The following is an 11,684-nucleotide window of genomic DNA, read 5'->3' on the forward strand; positions in this document are numbered from 1 at the left end:
GAAGGCCGAGGTGGTATCTGATCTTCAAACTCAACCAACTGTTGGCGAGGAGTCTTAGTTGTTTATCTTTTTCTTACTTGTATTTTCTGGCTTCTTTGTCTTGGGGAACAATGTATGCTTTTTGTATGGCCGATGTGCCATTTGGTGAATGAATATAACTTTTCTTTTCTAAGTGTTTGCACTTTAGTCTTTTCTTTTTTGTCTTTGCATGATTCTATACTTAGTATATTCTGCACATATGTACTCATTCTTCTTTGTATAACCTTCTTGGGGTAACATACCTCGGTTATGTCACCTGATAATTTATCTCGGCAAGTACTTGTCTTTGGTTTAACTTCAACTTGTAAATTGCTACAAATTTCAACAAGTGAAGATAAACAATTATCTCGGCTTTACTTCAACTTGTAAATTGCTACAAATTTCAACAAGTGAAGATAAACAATTATCTCGGCTTAACTTCTACTTGTAAATTGTTACAAATTTCAACAAACGTTAAGCATTACTTCGGTTTAACTTCAACTTGTAAATTGCTACAAATTTCAACAAGTGAAGATAAACAATTATTTCGGTTTAACTTCAACTTGTAAATTGCTACAAATTTCAACAAGTGAAGATAAACAATTATCTCGGCTTAACTTCAACTTGTAAATTGCTACAAATTTCAACAAACATTAAGCATTACTACGGTTTAACTTCAACTTGTAAATTGCTACAAATTTCAACAAGTGAAGATAAACAATTATCTCGGCTTAACTTCTACTTGTAAATTGCTACAAATTTCAACAAGCGTTAAGTATTACTTCGGTTTAACTTCAACTTGTAAATTGCTACAAATTTCAACATGTGAAGATAAACAATTATCTCGGCTTAACTTCAACTTGTAAACTGCTACAAATTTCAACAAGCGTTAAGCATTACTGTCTTCTCTCTGCCCCCAATGTGAACCTGAGTTCTACTTGGGTTCTCATTATTCATAAACAATCATTATGTATCTTTTATCAATTCACAAGTCTTGGAGAATTCTGCTAAGATTTTATTGATGATGTTTGGCAAAAAATAACAAGGAACATTTAATGATAGAAAAATTTCAAATTACAAGTGTTCCAAGGTCTTGGCAATGCTTTGCCCTCATTATCTTCAAGCCGGTATGCTCCATTGCCCAATACCGAAGTAATTCTGTAGGGACCTTCCCAGTTTGGGCCAAGTTTACCCTCTCTTGGATCCTTCTTGTTGCCAACAACTTTTCTTAGGACTAGGTCGCCGACCTGAAAATCCCTTGGATTAACCTTTTTATTGTAAGCTCTAGCAAGTTGCTGCTGGTATGTTGCAAGCTGAATTGCAGCTTTCTCCCTTCTTGGGTGATATTGAGAAAGGTGGGAAGAATGCTCAATTTGACATCTTGGAGTGGTGGAAGGTTAATGCAACAAAGTATAGAGTATTATCACTCATAGCACGAGATGTGTTTGCAATGCCTGCTTCCACTGTTGCTTCTGAGTCAGTGTTTAGTACAGGAGGTCGTATACTTGATCCATTTCGGAGTTCACTTGCTCCAAAGATGGTAGAGGTTCTTGTTTGTACACAAAATTGGCACCGAAGTAACATTCCAATATGCCTTCGAGAAGCAATGAATGATGTTGAAGAATTTGAACAACAATATGATTCGGGTAATACATTCAATAATTTATTTTATTTTAAATTTCATTTATTTTGTATTATTCAAATTCATTATTTTCACTTCACATGATTTTCTTGTGTTATGTTTTATGTGTAGTTGTTTCAGAATCAAGTTCTTGTTCAAGCCCATGTCCGGAGAGTAATATTATTGAAATTTAATATCATTGGTAAAAAATACTTCCCCTTGGTTAAATGTTGTTAACATATGTTTACTTCTTTTAAGTTTAAAACTTTTTAGTGTTTCCTTATTAAATAATTTTATTTTTTTGTTATGCAGGTTTAGATGGCTCATGGTTTAGTTGAAGGAAATGGACGACTTTTTTGCTTTTTTTTTTGGATGAATGTATCTATAATACTATGGTTTTAGTTTGGATGCACAATGTTCGTTGGATGTACAATGTTTTGGATGATTGTAATGTAACTTGTTTGTTTTTTGAACTTTGCATGACAATAACTTGGATCACAATGTTTGGATAACTGTAATGTAACTTGGTTTGGATGCTTAATTTTTCATACAATGTTTGAGGAAGTACACTGTTATGTTATGTTACTTACATAGATGTGAAAATTGCCCAGGTTTTGGATGATAACTATTTTTTTTGGATGATGAAAATTGCCCAGTTACTTACACTATTATTCAAATTACATAGGCATATGAGTATTTTTTTATGAACTTAAAGAGACTAGTATGTTAAGTGCCCAAGTTATGTGTAAGTTTGCATTGCCTAGGTTTTGTGAAAATTGCCCAGGTTTTGAGGAAGTGCATTATATAGGGTTCTTCAGAGATGGTTGATAATGAAGAAACTAGTTGTGAAGGAGTGAAGGAGGAAGAGTGCTTGATGTGAAAATTGCCCTGTCTTTGCCAGGTTTTTTTTTTTTAATGTACCTTTGATCTCTGCTCTATTCCACACTTGGTTTAAGAAGGTGGAGGGAAAGAAAGAACTTAAAATGTGAAAATTGCTTAGTGTGCTCTTTCATTTGCTGTTTAACCCAGTTGAACCGAATGGGATTTTTGGTTTATTGCATGGTCTGTTGTCCAAATTCTACCAACCCATTTCTTTCTTTTTTAACTAATCTTGTTCATAGATTCTAAAACCCCCAATATGCTTTGCTTTTTGATATTACCTACAAAACTGTGTTACCTTTTCCTTTCTTGTTTCTTTTGAATAATGATGAAGAACATAACAATGTCCTTTATGCTTCATTTGTAGAAATTGTACCAGAGGACTTTGTGTTTGGCCTACCAGAGCTTTGGGATTGTTTACAGTGACCTCAGTACATCGCCCATATATGTCTACAAAAGTACTTTTTCTGGAAGCTTGCGTTGCGCCCTTACAAAGGAAACTATTATTTTACGAAAACATGTTTCTAGTAAAATCTTTAACTTGTTTTTTTTTTTATGTGGAAAATTTGTAAAATTTTCAACCGCCAAACCGATTCGTATCCATCCGCCAATCTGTCAAATCCGCATCCACCGGATTGGCGGACGGATGCGGATTGATTTTCTCCAATCCGCCAATCTGGCGGACGAATGGTAGATTAGAGGTTCCGTGGCCGCAACCGATCCGCACCCACCCCTAAAGTTCTCTTAAGTTTTCAATGTAAGATAACCATTTCAAGGAAACCCACATTTTACTTCTTCAATTTCCTATTCCACGAATCCGAAAACGACGTCAACTTCTCATTCACTCATAAATGATTTTGACGAACCGTCTTCACTGTGTGACTTGCCATGCGACAAGGAACATGTCACCTCTTTGGACTCATCCCAAAAGCCATGTGGAACCTACTCAATTTTGGGCTCAAAATTGGCCTAAAATAAGCCTGTAAAAAAAACCAAATTTCCAACAGTAATATGGAGCAGTCATTCCCTCATCAACACTATTACTTAATTTTTTAAATTATAAATAAATAAATTGATTTACAAACCAAACTAGGCATTTGTTAATCTTGCAGACAATCAATAATTGTGGGTTGTCCAACAATGGGCTGGTTTTTGCGCCACATGAATGGCACACAATTGGTTTTGTGCTAGATCATCAACACCGAAAGTGAAAAATTGATTACTTTTCTTTACCAAATAACTCAATTCAAACAAAGTGCAGAGTTATTGACCACACTACTAGACTAGACAAAACAACTAGTTACTACTCTCTTTTTCTCTCTTCACCTTCACACCAAAAACTCATATTCACAAAACCCACCTTCAAACTCTGAGACCGACAACTCCTTCAATTGCATCAATCCAACAAAACCATTACCCTTTAATGCATTCATCTCAGATTTTCGTCTAAATTTGTGCTCATCTCTCACTCTCCAAACCTTTGCTTTCATGCACATCAATGGGGGTTCCTATTGTTGAATTTGATAAGCTGTTGCATTCTGATGTTATCAAATCGGATTGGGCATCTAGTTTTTTTCTTTTTTCTTTTTGTGGTGAGTTTTCTAATCGATTTGTATGCAAAATTGTTGCTTATCAATGATGCAACATAAGTCACTACAACATTTTCTTAGTTCAGTGACATTTGAAAGTGCCACAAAACTATTGATTTAATGACATTTTTTAGTCTTGTGGCATTTTGAACAAGTGCCATTTGTATCCGTGCCACGGTAGATACTTGCAAGTGCCACTACACCATCATGGCTAAAAACTTTCAATAACATTTTGATGTCATGGTAGATATTATTTGTGGCACTATCAAGCGCTATTAAAAAAAGAGTTAGTGACACTTTTAAGTGTCATTACACCACCAAGACTAAAACCTTTCAGTGACACTTTAATGTCATGGTAGACACTATTCGTGACGCTATCAAGTGCCATTCGTGACGATAATTCGTTGTAGAATAATTTGATCCGCTCTTGTGGAGACTCGAACTGCCAACCTCCCGCACTATTAACCTTATACACTACACTCTTCCCACTACACCTCTGTAGCACCATATGATTATATATGCAACATATATTATATATATAGTACATATATCCATATTAATATAAAAGTATATGTATAAACATAATTATTTTATTGAACATAATTTATGTAAAATAAACTATTTACTAGCAAAATGAAAAAAGACCACTTTTGGCGACTAAATAAATTTTTTAGTCGCCAATTCTATACTTTTGGCTACTAATTATTTTTTAATTGCTAAAAAACTTAACTTTTGCTGACTAAAATCAGTTTTGGTCGCTGAAGATGCACTTTTAGCTACCAAAATTTTGGTAGCCAAAAAATTTAATTCCCACCTTAGGATTTTAGTTCTCCTGCGCTAAAAATGACCACTTTTGGCGACTAAACTTATTTTTTAGTCGCCAATTGTAGACTTTTGGCTACTAAAATTATTTTAGTCACCAAAAAGCTTTACTTTTGGCTACTAAAATTTTTTTAGTCGGTAAAACCCATATAATCAGCGACCAAACTTATTTTTAGTCGCCAATTGTAGACTTTTGGCTACTAAATTTTTTTAGTCGCCAAAAAGCTTTACTTTGGGCTACTAAAAATTTTTTAGTCACTAAAACCCATATAATCAGCGATCAAACTTAGTTTTAGTCGCCAATTGTAGACTTTTGGCTACTAAAATTGTTTAGTCGCCAAAAAGCTTTACTTTTGGCTACTAATGCTGATTTGGTCGCTGAAAGCTATACTTTCAGCAACCAAATTTTTTTTGGTCAGGAAATTTGTGCTTTTTCCTGTAGTGTATATTGAGTTTAATTTATTTATTTTTAATCATTTACTGCATTTTAAAAATTTAGAAAATATATTGGCATTTTTTATTTTTTCAAAAATGCCATTATAAGCTTGGAAAGTTTTTGGCTTAGTGCCATTTCTCAAAATGCTATAAAATATTTATTTATGACACTTTTTACCTAAGTCCCATAAAAAGTAATTTGCACTTACCTAGTGTCCTGACATTTTTTAAAAAATGTCATCGCTACTAAAGTTTAGTGGCATCTGTTAGTAAATGTCACGAACATAATTTTTTGTGTCATTATTTTATAAAATGCCATAAAATTGACGTGACATTTCTTTATTGAAATGCCACTAGAGCCTTATATGTTTGTGGTCCTGTGACATTTTTCTAAAACATTTAATGCAAATTTTTATTTTTGTGGCATTTTATAAAAACATGCCACTAGTGTAGTGTCACTAAAGTGTAAATTTGTTGTAGTGACATTTTTGTTGTAGTGAAGTGACACTTTTTTTAATTGAAATGTCACTAGAGCCTTGTATGTTTGTGGCTCTATGACATTTTTCTAAAAAATGCCACAAAATATTCTTTTTGTGACATTTTTTAAGAACATGGAGTGTTCGATGAAATTCCTGTTATAATAAACACAGAATATGCAATTGCTATTTTGTTGGGTTAACTTATGGTGAGGCTAAATTGTGGGTGTATAAGAGGGTTCAAAAACGTTGTTGGAAAATTCAAAGATTTTTGAAGATCTTTGAAGAAAGTTCGAATTCTCTAGAAATGGTGAGAAGCTTAGATTCTTCAATAGTCACAACTAAGAACACAAAAGCAAAGAGATGATGGAGATAAGAGATTATGTGAAGAAGAAGGCAAAGTAGCTAGAGAGAGAATAATGGCAAGACTCTCCCATGGATCTCCCACTTTCACTCTCAAGGTTGATAATGGAGAAGGAAAATTAGTTCTTTCCCAAGAGTTGTCTCTCCAAAATACATCCTTTGTAAAGCTACGGATGGGTGCTATTTAAAGGCACCTCATGATGTAGGATGGAGCCCATGTGCAAGGCACATAGGGAATATTCTCTCTAACCACCTTGTCCGAGGAGGTGACCTCTCCGAGGATGAAGAAAACCTCGAAGAGGATATCAACCTCTCGGTGAACCCTTCTTTTTAGTCACACCTAACCAATGATCTCCAATCATCCCAAAGGGTCAGGGGTAGTCCTAGAGGACGCCCTACTGTAGAAGGGTCAATGGTAGTTCAAGAAAATGTCCTGTCGCAAATATTGTCGAGTCTTAGGAAGCCCCTAGATCGTGCCACCTCGACCCAGATATAGGCTAGTTTAACCGAAGAGTGAATTTATCTCCACTCACCGTCCTCGGGATCGGGTCCTTTGTTCGAACTCCAACACACCCATGGTTTTGGTGCGTAGATCCCGGAAAGCTCTGAGCCCGCAAGTGTTCTGGGACTCATTAATGGAGCGGCTTCTAGATTGCGTCTGAATCTGTTCGAAGCCAAGCGCTTCGGATCTCTAGGTTCGTAGATCTGAACCTTTTCGAGTCTGAGCTCAAATAGGTCTCTAGGTTCGTGGTTCCGAACCCTTTCAAGACTAAGCCAATACCTCGGAGAATGGATCTCCTCCGAGGGTTTCAACTCTTCTGAAAGCAATGGTTAACCTCCTCGGACACCCGTATGATCTGGACCTCCTTAAATGGACTTGTTGGGCTTTCTTTAGAGATATATGCTTGAAATATATCCTTTTTGGCCCAATTTGTTAACTTTTTTATGGGCCTGTTCAATAGGATTCACTTGGCCCATTTGGCAATAATTTCTCCAAGCTCACTAAATTTTGGGCTTTTTGATTGGGCTTCGATTGGGCCCAATTAATTAGTGGACTCAAGTTAACCCCTATAGTGGGTTGACTTTATCAAATAGCACATACCAGGCAAGTGGTTGAAGAGTTAAAAAACAATGAGCTGGTTTTTGTACCCCATGAAAGGCACACAATTGGGTTTTGTGCTAGATCGTCAACACAGATAGAGAGAAATTGATTTTTTTTTCCTTCCTCTCCAAATAACTCAATTCAAACAAAGTGTGAGTTGTTGGCCACACTACTAGACAAAACAACCAGTTACTAACTAGGCTGTTGCTATGCAGGACCAAAGACTTCTCACAACTCAAAAAAGCATAAAATATTCTCAAAAACAAACACTGCTGGGGAAGGAAGAGATGCAGCAAAACCCATAAGAGTCAGCTGTGTATGGTGTTGGTAATTGATTCTATAATTAGTTCTTTGACATTAGTATTATAGAACTATTAATCTTTTTCAAATTTTTTATTTTGCATCTATCCACCCACTCACTATGTCAATCTTGCAGACACTGACAGTGAAAAATTGTGGGTTGCCACCACATGGGCGGACTGCAACCACGTCGTCCATAAATGCCGAACTAGGTTTGGCCACAAGTCCATATCCATAATACCACTGTGATTTTAATAACAAGTACGACCGTGAAAGAAGAAGAAGAAGGTTATGCATGGTGTGGGATTTAGACTAGAGAAGGAAAGAGGAAGAAGAGGGATGTTGTTCTGTGAACTTTAATGGTTGGTGCATATGGCCAATTTTAAAAGAAGTGATTAGATTTTACAAAGAAATGTTGATGGGAAATGAATGTGAGAATGGGAGCAGGCAAATGAGGTTTGGAGAAAGATGTTGGATGTAGTTTTTTTTCACTCGTTAAAACTTACTCTAGCTTAAATCACCCCGACTCAAACTCGCAACTTTTATTATTGGGTTGGAATTTGGAAAGCATACAATGGCGTAAGGTCATGGGTGGGTAGGTCACAAGTTGAATTTGAGGGCAACTCTATGCAGAATGTGCACTAACTAATTTTGTGAGTACCAAGGGAAGTTGTGAATAGAGGAAGTGATTTATAAATATAAATCTTATACAAAAATAACATCTAAAATGATGTGTTAATGATATTTATAAAATTGTAAAAATAATTGAGTATTTTAATTATAAATGAAGAGATTACACGATGTCAACTCATTATGTATGGGAATTATGTACAAACTTTCTGTTTGTATATTAAAGATATAAATAATTTGATGGGCCTTAATATTTTTATTAAAAATCTTATTTAAAATTATAAAGGGTTTATTGCACTTTTTACTCCTACACTATTGTCAAATTGTTTACTTAATCCTTGAACTATCGATTAACTCTATTAAGTCCTATTGGCACCATAAATCTACATTTTATTATTATTATTTATCATTTATATAATTGCAGGACATGTGGCACCCTCCTACTCATTTGGAGGTTATGAGAAGTTATAAAATGTGGAAAGATGGTGAAAAACAAAGTGGAGAACATGGAGCATGAAGTGGAGGTTGAAGGAAGTTATGAAGACATAGAGGATATGTGGAATTGTGGGAATGAAGATGGAAGAGTGGGTAGTTTTAGGTGGTTATTGGGTAGTTATTGCTGGAAGTTTTTTCCTACAAATATTTGTTTATAAATAGCGGTTCATGGCTACATTGAAAAAGGGCCAGAATTCAAATCAAAGACAATTGATTTCAATATTTCTTGTCATTTTCCTTATCTTAGAAGTAGTTTAACATAGATTTATACTTCGAAGCATTTATTTTCAGCATTTCCTTTTCAAAGCATTTTATACACTTCCTTTTTGAAGCATAGGAGTAGAGGTAAGTAATTATTACTTTGATTGTTCACTCAATCGTCTTTCTCCGTCTCCCTCTTTCTTCTTTTAATTTTTCTTTTTTCTACACTTGACAATTTTGAAGTCCTCTTTGTTGAGGCAAAAGAACCGTCAACGCAATCGCTTGATAATTGGCTTGAATTTAATCTGTAAGGATTTTTCAATCATTGCCGGCACGCTCGCATTTATGATATTTTCCTTCGTAGAAAAAATAAGCCAACAAGTCCCTAAAGTATATACATCAAAACATATTTAGTCCCTAAATTATCGATTGAATCTATTAAGTTCTTAAAATATTTAATTCAAACATATTTAGTCTTTGAAAGGATTACAAAAATAAAATATAACCTCATAAGTAGTATAAATTAATATAAGATCCAATCTAGTTAAGATTTTATTGTAAAAAATTTTAAACTTCTATTTTATCTTTAAAAAGTGTTTTATTTCGTTGTGTTTAAATTAGTATCAGTTTTTGGTTTCTCAGTCTTAGTATCAGTTTTTGGTTTCTCAGTCTTACCAATAAAATTATACGAGTATTAGATATACTGAAGAAATAAAATTAGATAATTTAAATAATAACAGTTAAGACTTAAAGACAGCCAATTATGAATTATAAATGAAATCCGGTATATACTAGTAGATAAAGACAAACAAGTAGCTATTATAGAAGATAAGTAAGGAAATATTATAGATAATTACCCTTATCCATATAAAGAAAATTTATCTAAAGAACTGATGCTCACTTCTCAAATACAGAATAAAAATTTAAGATTTTTTGAAATAAAATTTTAACTAGATAGTGTCTTTTACTAATTTATAATACTTATGGATTTATATTTTATTTTTGTAATCTTTTTATGGACTAAATTGATTTAAATTAGATATTTTAGGAACTTAATAAATTTAATCGATAGTTTAGAGACTAAATCAACTTTGATTTATATATTTTAGGAACTTAGTAGACTCAAACGATAATTGAGGGACTAAGTAGATCCTTTGGTGATAATTTAAAAATAAAAAATGTAATAGACCCAATTATAAAAATTAAATATGATTAATTATAAAATAATAATAATAATAATTATATATTATTATTATTATTATTTAAATATCCAATAATATTTGATATAAAAATTTTAATACATACAATATGGTCACATTTTATCGAAGTCAAATTACACAAACAAGAGAAGTGGTTAAAAAAAAATAATAAAAATGAGCTGGTTTTCGTACCATGTGAAAGGCACACAATTTGGTTGCGTTTGGTAGAGTTTTCTAATTATGATTTGAAAGTAGGAGTTGTATTTTGAGTTCGTGAGTTTTGAAATTTTGGAATTTTGATTTGAGTGTAAAAAATTTATTTGGTGAAAGAGTTTTGAAGGGAGTTTTGAAAAGAGTTTTGAATTGAGTGGAGAATTTTTGATGTAACATATGATATTTGATACAAAAACTTATAATTCATAACCAAATATACAACTCAAAATTCTATTAAAACACATAAAAAAAATTTAAAAATTCGGAAAATATTTTTTCGAATATATAAAAATTAACATATTTCAATTGTAATATATATATATATATATATATTTTTGTATTGTTCCGGTCAACCGGCCGAACGACCGGTGGGACGTTCGATTAGTCCAAATTTTCACGCCTTCAACCGAGTTTTCAAAGTGAACGTGGAATTAAGTTTTGAAAGTTACAAACAAACATCATAGGTAAATCAAAGGATGGAACTAAAGTTCTAAAATCCTTCCAAAACAACTTGACAAAATAAACAGCTATCAACTAGGCCAATGTTAATCATGGACCAAAGACTTCTCCCTAACTCAAGAATAGATCATAAAATATTCTCAAAAACAAGCACTGTTGGGAAAAATTTTTATGTATGAGCGTTTTGTTTGTATAACATTAGTTAATTGGAATTTATTTTGGTATAATTCTCACATTTGTACCAAACACAAGAAAAATTTACACTATACACAGAAAAATTTGTACCACCATGAAAATACAAATCAGTGTGTTTGGTTTGAGTTTTCTGGATTGAGTTTTTTGAAAATTGACTTTTTTGGTTTTCATATTTTTTTATTTTTATTGAATATTTTTTAAATTTTAAACAATTTTTTTACTTTTTTAGACGCACTTTACTTAGATGTATCTAAAAAGTAAAAAATTTGTGAAAAAATATTTTTAAAAATTAATAAATACATAAAAATACAAAAAATGAACTGAATTTTTATATTTTTTGTATTTAGTGAATTTTTAAAAGATTTTTTTTACAATTTTTTTATTTTTTAAGTGTATTTATGTTAGGTGTGTCTCAAAAGTAAAAAAATTGTTTAAAATATTAAAAAAATTCAGTTAAAAAAAATACAAAAAATAAAAAAGTAAAATTTTTTAAAAAATATTTTTTGAAAAGTAAAAACAAGCAAGTGAATATTTTTTTTTTATACCATTGTTATGCTGGACCAAAGACTTCTCACAAGTCAATAGCATAAAATAATCTAAAGACAAACAGTACTGGGGAAGAAAGAGATGCAGCAAAACCCATAAGACAGCTGTGTATGGCCTCGGTAATTTATTTTATTGTTAGTT

Source organism: Camellia sinensis, chromosome 2, assembly GCF_055761805.1.
Source record: "Camellia sinensis isolate YWXY chromosome 2, ASM5576180v1, whole genome shotgun sequence".
Lineage (NCBI taxonomy): Eukaryota > Viridiplantae > Streptophyta > Magnoliopsida > Ericales > Theaceae > Camellia > Camellia sinensis.